This window comes from Zalophus californianus, chromosome 14 (genome assembly GCF_009762305.2).
Source record: "Zalophus californianus isolate mZalCal1 chromosome 14, mZalCal1.pri.v2, whole genome shotgun sequence".
Taxonomy (NCBI): domain Eukaryota; kingdom Metazoa; phylum Chordata; class Mammalia; order Carnivora; family Otariidae; genus Zalophus; species Zalophus californianus.
The window spans coordinates 56,018,402-56,031,104 of NC_045608.1; the positions used below are offsets into that span (position 1 = coordinate 56,018,402).

Consider the following 12,703-nt stretch of genomic DNA (forward strand, 5'->3'; position numbering starts at 1 on the left):
CTCTTTGGATAAAACAAATAGGCAGCATAGTATAGAGAAAAATGCATTGGCTGGCGTAAGACTCAGAATGCCTGAGTGCTGCTATGGACTAGTTGAATTAATATAAATATAGAAATATGAGGCATTATTAAAATCCTAATGTTAGAGAGTAGAAAATAAAAAAATCTGTGGATCCCTTTATCCATTTATTTGCATTTGTCTTCACAACTGATCTTGCAAATAAATAGTCCCATATCAAGTGGAAGAGGCAGGGTATAGTGTTATAATTTCACTGAAAGAAAATACCAAATGGTAAAACCTGGAATGCCTTGACTTTGATAGAAAAACAGTAAAATATTTTGGATAGGATATACTTCCCAATTATTTTTGTTTGAAATTTACTCAAAAGAAATTCTGCTTACATAAGGGTGAGCAAAGAATAATTGGTCTTGAATGTAAACTAGCCTTTAGGTGTAGTGAAGTGGGCAGAGATCTAGTGCAGTGTTGTTCAATAGAACCTTCCATGGGAGGGGGTACCTGGGTGGCTCAGTCGGTTAAGCATCTGACTCTTAATTTCGGCTCAGATCATGATCTCAGCATCATGGGATTGAGCCCCATGTCAAGCCTGGGGTTGGGCTCTGCACTCAGCAAGGAGTCCGCTCTCCCTCTGCCTCTTCCCCTGCACACATGCGTTCTTGCACTCTCTCTCTCTCTCTCTCTCTCTCTCTCTCTCTAAAATAAATAAATAAATAAATATGGGGGGGAAAAAAAGAATCTTCCATGGTTCTAAATATGTTCTATGTCTGCACTGTCCAATGGTAACTATTAATCACCTATAGTTGAGCCCTCAAAATATGACTAATGTCATTGAGGAACTGTATATCTAATTTTATTTAATGCTAAGTAATTTAAATGCAAATAGCCATCTCTGACTAACACTGTCTTATTGGACAGTGTGGCTCTAGAATTAAGGACAACAAATTGGGTCTTTTATTTAATGTGGGGATTCATTTAATCATCTCTGATGAATAAGGGTGGTATAGGACAAGAAGGTGAATATTCTTGGTGAAATTTCCCTTTCATTCAAGGAAATACTTAACAGGAAGATCTTTTGATTCTGTGACTGTAAGTCCAAAATTGTTCAGAGAAGTCTTGGTCTCAAATATTCTTTAGCCTTCCTCACTTAAGAATTCTAATGTTCACTGATTTTTTCATTTACCAAAAAGAAAACACTTAAGTTGGATTTCTGCCTCATGTGTAAAAAAAAAAAAAATGTACTTTGTTTTCCTTTATTCTACCACCCTTACAACACTTCTGACACCAGATATGTGGATTTTCCACACCAAACAATTCTAACTGCCTGGAGTTACTGTCAGATCCCACAGGTTAAAGGCTCAGCCTCACAAGACTGCCTGCCCCACCCCTCTCCAAGGCCAGTTATAAGTCCAGGGATCACCTGTGCTTCTGACCGATTGGCAACAAATTGGAAGTTTCCATGACCCCCTCCTCAGGTTCAATCATTTGCCAGAATAGCTCACAGAACTCAAGGAAACACTTATTTAATGTTTGCTGTTTTATTGTATAACAGAGACTATAAGAAACAACACAAGTGAACAACCAGATGAACAGTTAAACAGGGCGAGTTCTAGAAGAGTTCTAAGGCAGGCACTTCTGTCCCTGTGGAGTTGGGGACACCACTGGCCTGTCACATGGATGTGTTCATCAACCCAAGAAGCTCTACAAACTCCACACCTTGGGGATTTTTATGGAGGCTTCATCAGTTTGGCACAATCAGTCATTCTCCACAGAGAATGGGGATGGAGTTGAAAGTTCCAAGCTTCTAGTCATGGCTTGGTCTTTCTGGTGACCAATGCCATCCCAAAGCTATCCAGGAGCCCACCAAGAGTCACCCTTAGAACAAAGACATTCACTCCTATCACCCAGAAAATTCCAAAGTATTTAGGAGCTCTCTATCAGGAGCCAGGGACAAAGACCAAATATTAGAACAAAAGATGCTTCTAATGTTCTTATCACTTAGGAAATTACAAGGGTTTTAGGAGCTCTGTGCCAGGGCCCAAGGGCAGAGACCAATATCTCTTTTCTATTATTTCACAGTCAGACACTGGACTTGACATTGAAAACATAACAACAGTCTAGAGTCCCTAGATTCAAAGTTTCCTTAGGATATGATTAGGAATCATATGACACAGACCAGATGTTACAGAGAAGGGGTGAGAAAATGGTTTGTGTAGACGGAAGCATTGGGACAAACTTTAAAAATAGTGAGCATTAAATAGGAGACTGGGGAGAAGATCTCTAGAGAGGGAACAGTTGGGAAAAATCAGGGAAAGGTGAGAATTGGAAATCTCTGAAGATGTAAGCTAGTCATGAAGATGTAACAAGAATAGAACTCAGAAGGTGTTCAGGGACCAGATCACTATCACCACCGCCTTCATCACCATCATCATCACATCATTGTCACCACCATCATCACTGCAATCACAGTAACCACATACTGGTCACTTGGCATTAGACCAAGCATTTCTCATGCATTATTTAATTCTTGCCACAACCCTAAGAAGCAAATACTGCCCTAATTTATTGATGAGAAAACTGCACTGCCAATAATTGCCAAACTAGGATGTCAGACCAGGGGCAGCCTTGTTAAACCACACTGAGTTTCCACTTTTGCTGAGTATTCTCATCTCTCTCCTATGGAATTTAAACTGCTTTATCCCGAATACCCTGGGAAGCCGTCTGAGAAAAGTCATACCAGCAGCAAGGTAGAAAACAGACTAGGGGGAAGCCATATTAGATGGACAGAAATAAGTGAAGAAGTTAATGGCACGGTTCAGAACAGGGATGAGGGAGGGCAGGTATGAGCTCACGGCATGAAAGTAGAATTTGAAAAGGAGTCGATTTGAGAGGTGTTTTGCCAATTGTCTGTCTTTACAGTAAGTCAGGTAGAGAACATCTGACTTATTTTTTAAGCCCCCTTGAAAATTGTCAATAACTGCATGCAGCACTATAGCAAGATTATTGCTGCCAAGGAAACAGAGCTTATCTTGTAATATGCAAGTTTTCCCAACAGGACCAACTTGCATAAATCATCCTGTTGGAAATAAGTGCCACTTACTCTCATCTGTGTTCTTGAAGCACGTGGCACATCACAATATTGTTTGGAGATGTGATATAATGGAGGTTATAAAGAAATACTTTATATTTCTGAAATTATCCCTTTATGAAAGTATCCCTTTCATTAAAAGTTTAATGTTCTTTGATAAGGACATATAGTGATTTTTTTTCTTTCCAACACATAAGGATTTTTAAAATATATAATTAGAGCTCACTTAGAAAGGTCAAAACAGTTCCCTTTATCGTTGTGGAAACAGGTCTTCTAAATGAATTTCTGATTTGGGTACATTATTATTCTCCTGCCTTTGCCCATCGAGGTGGCTTTTTTTTTTTTCTCTTGGCAGTATATCCTGGTTCGCGTATGGATTGGAAGATAATAGAAGCTGTTACTTCCAGCATCAGGGCCTCCAATGTCTTCCAAGAAGTTACTTTCAATTTCTTCCAAAGTCTTATGATCCCCGTGGTTGGAAAAGAGTGTTGAGAAATGCAGAGTAAAGTGGAGGAAGTGAAATGTTGGCTTGACAATAGAGAGCTGAAAAAAGGAGAGGGGTATTGCCCAAGAGGGTCTGCAGTAGTCTGGCTACCAGGAGGACCAAACAAAGGGGATGCGGAGGAAACAGCAGAGAATAGCAGTGTACTGACCATGTTGTGCATTCTCTGATGTAATAAAGTAGCACACTTTCTAAGTGCCAGATACTATTCCCAACATGTTTGCTCACTTTTTTTTAAGATTTTATTTATTCATTTGAGAGAGAGAGAGAGAACACATGAGCACAGGCAGGGGGAGGGGCAGAGGGAGAGAGAAGCAGGGTGCCCACTGAGCAGGGTCCCAGGACCCCAGGATCATCACCTGAGCTGAAGGTAGACGCTTAACCAACTGAGTCACCCAGGTGCCCCTAGTTTACTCACTTAATTTTAAGCTAATGATTCCTCATTTAGAGAATAATACCTAGCACCTAGAATACATACAGTTATTATCTCTGTTAATCATTACAACAACCCCATGAGCCTTTTATTATATATCATCTTTAAATTATGCATGAAGAGATCAAGGCCAGTGAGGTTAACTAATCTCCCCAAGGGCTTACACTTCTTATTAAGCGGTAGTTAGTGGGTTCAACCACTATGCCATCTTGCCTACTCTTAATCTATGTAAAGTCTATTATATGTAAAGGGATAATACTTATAAAGTGCTTACAGAGTAGTTGACGTATAGTAAATTCTTAAAGCTGCTAGCAATTATTATTATGTAATAAGATTTAGAAGATGTGTTATTTATGTCACTCTATACAACACTGCTCAGAAATAGTGAGATTGTTAGGGCAGCTTTGGCTTTATTCACATGTAAGTTTGAGTAAAGCTTTGTTTACGAGCATGCCCATTATAAATTGGAGGAACCCTCTTTCTAACCAAACATTATCAATCAGTCTGACTGGCACTTGAAGTTTTCACCTCAAAATATGTACCTCATAGAAGTGTTCCATATACACATCTACACAGCTCTGCCCTTTTGACAGAGAATGACTGCAGCTAATGGTCCTAACGCGAGCAAGTGAAACTCCCTTCCATGCTTGGTATTTGCATAATATATCAATTTGTTCATTGCGGTCTGACATTTGCATAACCTAAGGGAGTCAGTGAGCCGCTAGCAGCCAGGAAAAGGAATCAGGCCAAAGTAGGAAAGGCATAGTCATAAGGGAATGGACTGGTAATAGAGTCCTCAAGGTCATGCAGGTGGTTCCAGGCAGAACCCAACCCAACCAGACCCTAGAACAAAGTCAGACACAAACTTGGGTTCTGATCGGTTTTCCTGTAACATGGGTTAGTTGGGGATAGATGGACTGTCATCCTCTGTACAGAAATAATTTAATGGAAAATGAGGTGACTTGCAATCTAACTGAAGTAAGAATGTCAACAGATGCAGAATTAAAGGTACTCACCATTGTAGATAGAGGCAGTGAAAGCACAGCTCTGTTCCTGGAATTCCTGGAGGGAATGGTACTGCTGTGGACTGTGCATGAGAAACGAGCAGTGGAGGTTTGAGGACACCAGGGCTCAGGATGGCAGAAATGTGAGGACTCTGGAAGGAGTCAGGGGATTGCAGAAGAGAGCGAGCAAGGGAAAGGCTCAGGATGGGTGACCAGCAGTTGCCTTGTCTTCTGCATCTGTCACTCCCATAGTGCCCTTTGTCTATCAATGACCAGTATTTTAGCCAAGGATGTCACTGGGCAAGTGTGCTAGGGACCACCCCAGTAGGAGGACGAGGCAGGAGACCAGCAGACCTCCCTCCACTCTGCTACTGAGGGAAGGGACGGCTGGGGGATGAGAGGAAAATCTGTCTTTAGATACTATCCTCTGCTATGCAACCTTCATCTCAGATGGCTACGTCTCCATAAGCTTAAATGACCATAGTTTCTTTGAACATTTAGGGACTATGTGGATAATGTTATGATTCACGGGGTTTCCAAAGTAATCTCTGCAAATGTTATGTGTCATTTATTATCTGGAGAAGTAATAAGCTTTTAGTAACCATAATAACTAACGTGGATGTGATTTACTGTTTGCACAGTATTTCGGTTGCATTATATTTGAATCTCCTAATAATCTTGCAAGCGAGATGACATCATTATACCCTTTTTAAAGGCGAATGAATGAATTTCTTGGAGGCACTGAGTTAGCCAGCAAAGCAGAGATTTTCATTTACTGATTTACTAATACATGCTGTTCACTCAAAGTCCCTCTCACCTTCAAACGTAAAAATCTCCTCAGTGATAGCAATTTGTCTTTAAAAGACTTCTATTACAAATTAAGAGCTCTTGGGTTTATTCAGATTATTCAGATTGATCCTCTTTTTTTCTTAATACTTCAAAGTAGTTTATGTACACAGTAGGTATTTAATAAGTGTTAACTGCCTGGTTATTGTCTCTTTGTACTCCTCAAAAGTAATCACTCTGATTCGTATGCATCTGATGAAAAAATCATTTTGGAATAAAGAGAATAGTCAGAAATTGTAATTCCCAATGTGGGAAACTAATGTGAATAAAAATGAGAAGGAATTCTTTTTAGTTTAAGAAAAGGCTGTAACCTCCAACATCTTAACGAGTGGATTTAAAATAATTCAAATGGCCAAAACCAGAAGGCAACAAGGCAGATGCTTCATGCCTACGTAAAATCGATAAAAGGCAATCATTATGAGCCTCCAAACTAGTCTCTTCCATATTCACGCAATAACCAAACAATATACAATTTTATCCTAACAATATAGTGCCCCATTCTATTCCTAGGTATGTGTTTGGCCTTCATATTACACAATCGTCTTTGCAACTCTCCTTTATCCAACACTGCTCGTGGGTTTAGCTGTCTTTCTTGTCTCCCAGAGATATCAAAAATACTCTTCCCCCTGGCTGATTCCCTGTGAGAACCGATGTTAAAGTCTCAGCAGGAGAAACAAAGCCAGAGGTGATGGTCGTCGGCAACAGGTATTTCCAATTTGGCGACACTGACGTTCCTTACTTTAGTGAGTATTGCTTCCATTCGGGCTTCCTACTACTTACACTTTTTCTTAAAACATAAAAAAAAAAAAAATTCTGAATTGCAACATTTATTACCTTTGGTGTTTAAAATTGTATTAAAGTAATCCTTTGGTTTAAATGTTCTCTTCTGACAGTAATGCTAAGATCTAAGACTCTTGTTGAGGATTAGGGTTAGGCAAGAAAAGAATTAAGATGAAGGGCAGCTATTAAATATATTATAAGCTATAATTATAATTAAGTTGAACTATAATTAAAGAGGGTGTTGATATAGAGAAAACCCTGGGGTATAAACAAATACTAGCATATGTATTAATATATGCTAGACAAGGCAGTACATATCAATAGGGGAGATTATTATTATGCAGTAAGTCTCATACTACAAAATAAATTCCAACTAGATTAGATTTAAATACTTATAACAAATCAAACTATGGGAATTAGAAAAAATATAGAGGAATTTTTAAAACAGCTTTATCAAGATATAATTGACAATAAACCATTATTGACAGGGTATGAATTAGTATGTTTTGACATAATGTGTCTACCCTTTAAACCATCTCTAGCATCAAGATAGTGAACATTTCCAGCATCCCCCAAAGTTTCCTCATGCCCCTTGGTAATGCCACCTTCTCACCCCTTCCCCATTCCCAAGCAACCACAGACCCACTTTTGGTCACCATAAATTATTTTGCATTTTTAGAGTTTTCTATATGGAATCATACAGAGCATACTCATTTTGTCTAATTTCTTTCATTCAGCATAATTATTTTCAGATTCAACCATGTCGTTGCATAAATCAATAATATGTTCATTTTTATTGCTGTGTTTGTTTATTGTTTCTCCATTAATCCAGTGATGGGCATTGGGGTTTTTGCTTTTGACTATTACAAATAAGGCCACTATGACCATTCATGTTAAAATCCTTAAATATATATATATTTTTTTCCTTTGGAATAAATACCTGAAGGATTTTTAAATGACCTGTGAAAGGAAAGGGCCTTATAAGTATAAAAATGGAGGTTCATAATGGAAAAAAGAAGTTATATTTGACAATGTTAACACTTTTAATTTCTTCACATCAAAAAATACCATTAGTAAAATTCTAGGTTAAATGATCGTCAAGGAAAATATATAAGTAGTAGCTAACAGCGGTAAGAACTTGCTATGGGCAAGGCATCAGAAACTGTATGATGTTTGCTGTATCAGTTATTCTTCACAATAGTCCTGAAAGGTAGATACTGTTATCCCAGGTGAAAGCACTCTGGATCTTAACCCACGTTCTCTGCTGCCTTCCCTTGTGCAGACAGGGCATATGTTACATGCAGATGGGCATACTTGGCAGGGGAAGTAAGTCCAGCATCCTAACGCAGAAAAGTGTATGTGAAACATAATAGAAACAATTCATAAAATGAATGTCTGGTCCACATATGGGAGATAATAGGTGTGTAGACTTCATATAAAGAACTTGTGCAGACCCTGTAGAAAAATACTAAGAGGTAAAATGAGAAAGGGACATAAATAGGTAGTTCACAAGCAAGTGAAAGTAAAACTATATGAAAAAATATTAAACTTCACTTTTAATCAAAGAAATTAAAACATTGCCATAACACCTTTCAAAGGAGCAAATATTTTTAGATATTTTGCTGTTGGATTGTTTTGCTTTGATAGTGGCAACGTGTCATGTTAGTGAGGTTGGAAGCCGTCCTCACACTTTATTGGTGGAAGTATAAATTAACACAATAATTCTGGAAAGCAGTTTGACAATATCCGTAAGTATCAGTGACTTTGAAAATAGTTACACCCTTTGGTTAAAACTTCCTTTTTGGAATCACCTAGAGAAGTGTGAAATGAATACAAAGATTTATGTACAGACATCTTTCTTTTTTAGCTTTATTTATAGCAGTGAAAAATTGAAAATACTTGTAACAGGAAAAATGAGCAGCTGAAGTCATTCTATAGATAAGAAATCCTATGCAGCTACCAGGGGGGTGTTTATCAGTCTATTTCATAAATTATTGGTAGGAGTGGAACTTACTACAAATTTTTGGAGAGCAGTTTGATAATACTTTTAATTGACTTAAAATACTTAGGAGCATTGACTTAGTGCTTCTGCTTTTCAAACTGTAAATTGGCAATACTTTTGCACAAAAATTTGTAAGCAAGGATATTAACCAGTATTATTTAAGATAATTTTTAAAACAACTAAATGCCCAATAATGGATAAATAATTTAATAAATTCAATAGATTATTTAATAAATTAAATTACGGCACGTTTATATGATGAAACCATTTTAAATGTCTTATAAATAGTGAGAGAGAATATACCTTTAAATAAAATACCATCTACCATTGACTCCTGATATTGAAATTAAAAAGTAAAGAAAGAAAGAAGAAAACAAAATGTCAGTAATGATTAATCTGTGGGTAATACATTAATTTCTGTCCTTACTTTTCTGTGTTATCTAAGCTTTCTCCAGTAGATATATGCTACTTTTGCAATGCTGTGATATAAATTAGGTTATAGAGGTAGAATTTGAAATTGAATACTCGATATGAATGCAGCTTTGTACAGAAAAGAGGCAAGAAGGGAATCAACCAAAACACTAATAGTATGGTTTTTGTTTTCTTTTGTATAATTTTTGGAATTTTTCTAAATAGTAAAGAATCAGGGCAAAAACTATTTTGAGAAAGAGAGGGGAAAATAAGGCCCTCTCTTTTTTTTTTTCTTTTAAAGTTTTATTTATTTATTTGAGAGAGAGAGAGCATGAGCAGGGGGAGGGGCAGAGGGAGAAGCAGACCCTGAGATCATGATCTGAGCTGAACACAGATGCTTACCTGACTGGGCCATCCAGGCGCCCCCAAGGCCCTCTCTTTAATCTGAGAAAAATAATGCATGAGAACAGAAGGGAATTATAATAGGCTCCTTCTACTGCAGCAAGATATACCTCCCCAACCAGTTTAAAAAGATGAACTGATTGATATAAATAAAAGGAGTCCAGGTACCCTTGGCTTTTTAGACTTGTTTAGACTCTGGAGACCCAGAGGACATCCCCAAAGTGCTATCTTTTCCTATTTCCAGGCTCTGCTAGTTTCTGCTTAACTGTATTCCTATTGAGTCCTACCCAAACAGCATAACCAGATCTCGGGTTCTCTCACTAGCCCATGGACAGGAACTTTCCAAGTGGCAAGTAGGATGGCCACCAGCATCCTCAGCAGGGAATTGTTCTTAGTACCTCAAACAAGATCCCAGCAAGTAAGTGGCAAAAGGCTGCTTGGGTTGTGTGCACAGCCCTGAACAGTCACCGTGGCCGGGTGGGGTGGGGGCATGGGGTATTCTACTTCTCTGTCTGAAGGGAAACAAAGTCAGCCCCACAGCAAACACATGGAGTAGATGACGAGAGAGATTTACAGGAGAAAAGGAGGAAAGGGAATGTTGGAAGGACATTGTGACAGATGTCCAGTGACAGAAACTAGAAGGTACAGTGCCAGGCATTTGACAAAATTACCTCATTCAGTTCTCACAGAATTTACAGAAGGTGAATGTCAAAGAAGGAAATTGACGGTAAGAGAAACTTAAGTTATTCGCCCCAAAACCTGCAGGTAGAACATGGCAGTGAGGAGACTGGAACTAAGGTATGTCTAAAGCCATAGCCAAACTTCCCCTCCCAAATGTTTGTCTTTCTTCAGCTCTACGGCGGCTTCATGTGCAGTCGAGCAACAGAGAGACATTCTGTGTTGCCATGTGTGTGGAAATGGCAATGGGGTCAAGCAAAAGCTCTAGCCTTCCGAAGGAAACATCTGGGCAACTGCATCTCTCTGCTCTGCAAACACTGCTCTGAGAGCTAACACAGAGAACAATACATCCGAGCGCATGCCGTCGGTAAAATGGTGGATATTTTCCAGACACTAAAATCAGCTGTGGGGCTTCGTATACATTAAAAGAATTTCACACTCCAGTTTTTAAACTTTTTCCAAGAAAGCTGGGCTTATTCCATGTTGGCATTCAAAGAGTAGTTTCAATAGCATACCAGGCACTCTCAAAGATCTAAAAGTAAATATCATCTAAATGAGGACTCAGAGACAAGAGATGGAAAATTCAAGGTGGAAAGACATAAATGGCAACTTGGGATAAATGGCCCTTATAGGTCTGGTGGTTCCCCAAACAAAGCAGATGATCTAAAAGGAACCTAAGTTTATTTATACCTGCTGAGGATTTACTCTACCTAGTGATTAAACCTCCAGGACACACTAGCTAAGTTTAGTAGAGCTTTAAGAACTCGGGCTTTTTTGCATTTTCTTAACCTTCTTGCTTCCTGTCCTTGGTTCTGCATGAAAAAACTCATCTCCTCACAGTTCCAAGAAATAATTCCAAAAATAAATGTAGGCATTTGCTTTAACCAGGACATTATGTCCCCAGTTTTCTTTCCAAAGCCTACAGGATATACACGTTGCTCTTGATGTCTGTCCACAAGCACAGCAAACGCAACTTCTACATTTGCTCCCCAGCTGAGTGTCTCTGCTTGGCAAAGCTGCATATAGCAGATCATACCCATGAAGGAACAGCTGGATGAGTGATTTGTAGTAACAAAGCACTAACAACCCCTTGGGATTTATTTAGCACAATTTATTTAGTTCTTTATTCAGAAGAAGTAAAATTCCATACATTAAGTAATGTATGTAAAAGTACTTTGGATGTTAAGCATTAAAGAAGCACACAATTTTGGGGGATTCTGACATGAGAATCATCAGCCATTACTTTGGTCAGTCTGGAGCTAATTCCCTACAGAGTCATATAGGGTGAGAAATATTGCCTTATGGCCCCTTGTACCCTTCTTGACAAAACTGAGGAAGCATGACAAAGTAGGAAGAGTACAGACCTTGAAGTCAGATTTAGGTTCAAGTATAATTTTTATACAATAACTAGCTTTGGGACCTCTCTGAGTCCATATGTACTCATTTGGATAATCCAGTTATCAGCTGGAACTTCCTCCCCCCTTGGGGAGTCAGATAAAGTTGGTGTGAACCAATTTGAAAGTGTAAACCCTTCCCACAACCTTTGGGAATTCTTGGGAGTTACTGTCCCTTAACCTATCATTCGTCTGGTTCCAATAGTATGCAAACTGTGTTCTCTTTTCCCCCTTTATCAGATTGTAAGTGAAACTTGACCCCCTTTCCAGCATCCACGAAGAATCCACTCAATACTGACATGTCTAGTAACTTCACTGCAGGTGTGGGGTTGGCAAGGACTGGTAGAGCTGGGGGATGTGGGGGGCTGGGAGCACACAGCCTTTTTCATCTCTCTACCAATGTCATTCTTTTCCTTTTCTTTTTTGCCCCTCACACATGACTCCAGATTGTTTCTTAGGAACTACAAATATTTTTCCTCTTGCTATGCAGAGAAATTTAGCTCTCTTCTGTTCTTGTTCCTAACTTTCATACTCAAAATGCATCAAGATGCTAGCAGAACAAAGGATTTTCCAATGGCTTCTTTGGAAGGTAGTCGAGGTTATACACAGAAAAAAGGAAGTTTTCCATTATCTTTTTTTTTTAAAAAGTGATAATAATAATAATACCTACCTCCATACTTTGCAAGATTTGTGTGAATTTAGATACAAGGGATATAAAATCCTTTGCACATAGTAAGTGCATAATAAATACTGCTGCTGATAATGATGATTCTGTATTAGGTAGCCAGTGTTTGCAGTAATTGTACTTATCTGGGTATCACTAGCACAATTATAGTTAATTATTTTTGCAGTCATATTTTCATGTCTGTCTCCCGCCCCCCATGAGTTGTAAGTTTCCTGAGGGTCGAAACTATTTCTGTCTTGTTTACCACTATGTCACCAATGACTCATACAGTGCCTGGCCCACATATTTAACCCTTCATTGCATTAATAAATAGATGAATGAATAAATGGAGAGATAATAGGATTGGAGGATTTTTCTCTTTCTTTAGAGTTAGTGACTTTATAGGAAGAAGTGATAGGGCAGGTGAGGGATGGTGAAGTCACGTAAGATGTTCTCCAAATGTTATAAGCTCTTGAAGAGTTTG

General features: G+C 38.5%; 1 protein-coding gene across 35 annotated transcripts in view; it reads left to right on the forward strand.

Moving 5' to 3' along the window:
* Window positions 1-12,703, forward strand: part of DTNA (dystrobrevin alpha) — a 340,156-nt gene that overhangs the window by 188,150 nt on the left and 139,303 nt on the right. The window contains exon 2 of one of the 35 annotated variants that reach the window (XM_027575985.2): window positions 6,492-6,631. The exons of the other annotated variants lie outside the window; for them this stretch is intronic. The gene's annotated coding sequence lies outside the window, so the exon portion shown is untranslated. The remainder of the gene's footprint in view (window positions 1-6,491; window positions 6,632-12,703) is intronic. 35 annotated transcript variants of the gene reach the window in all.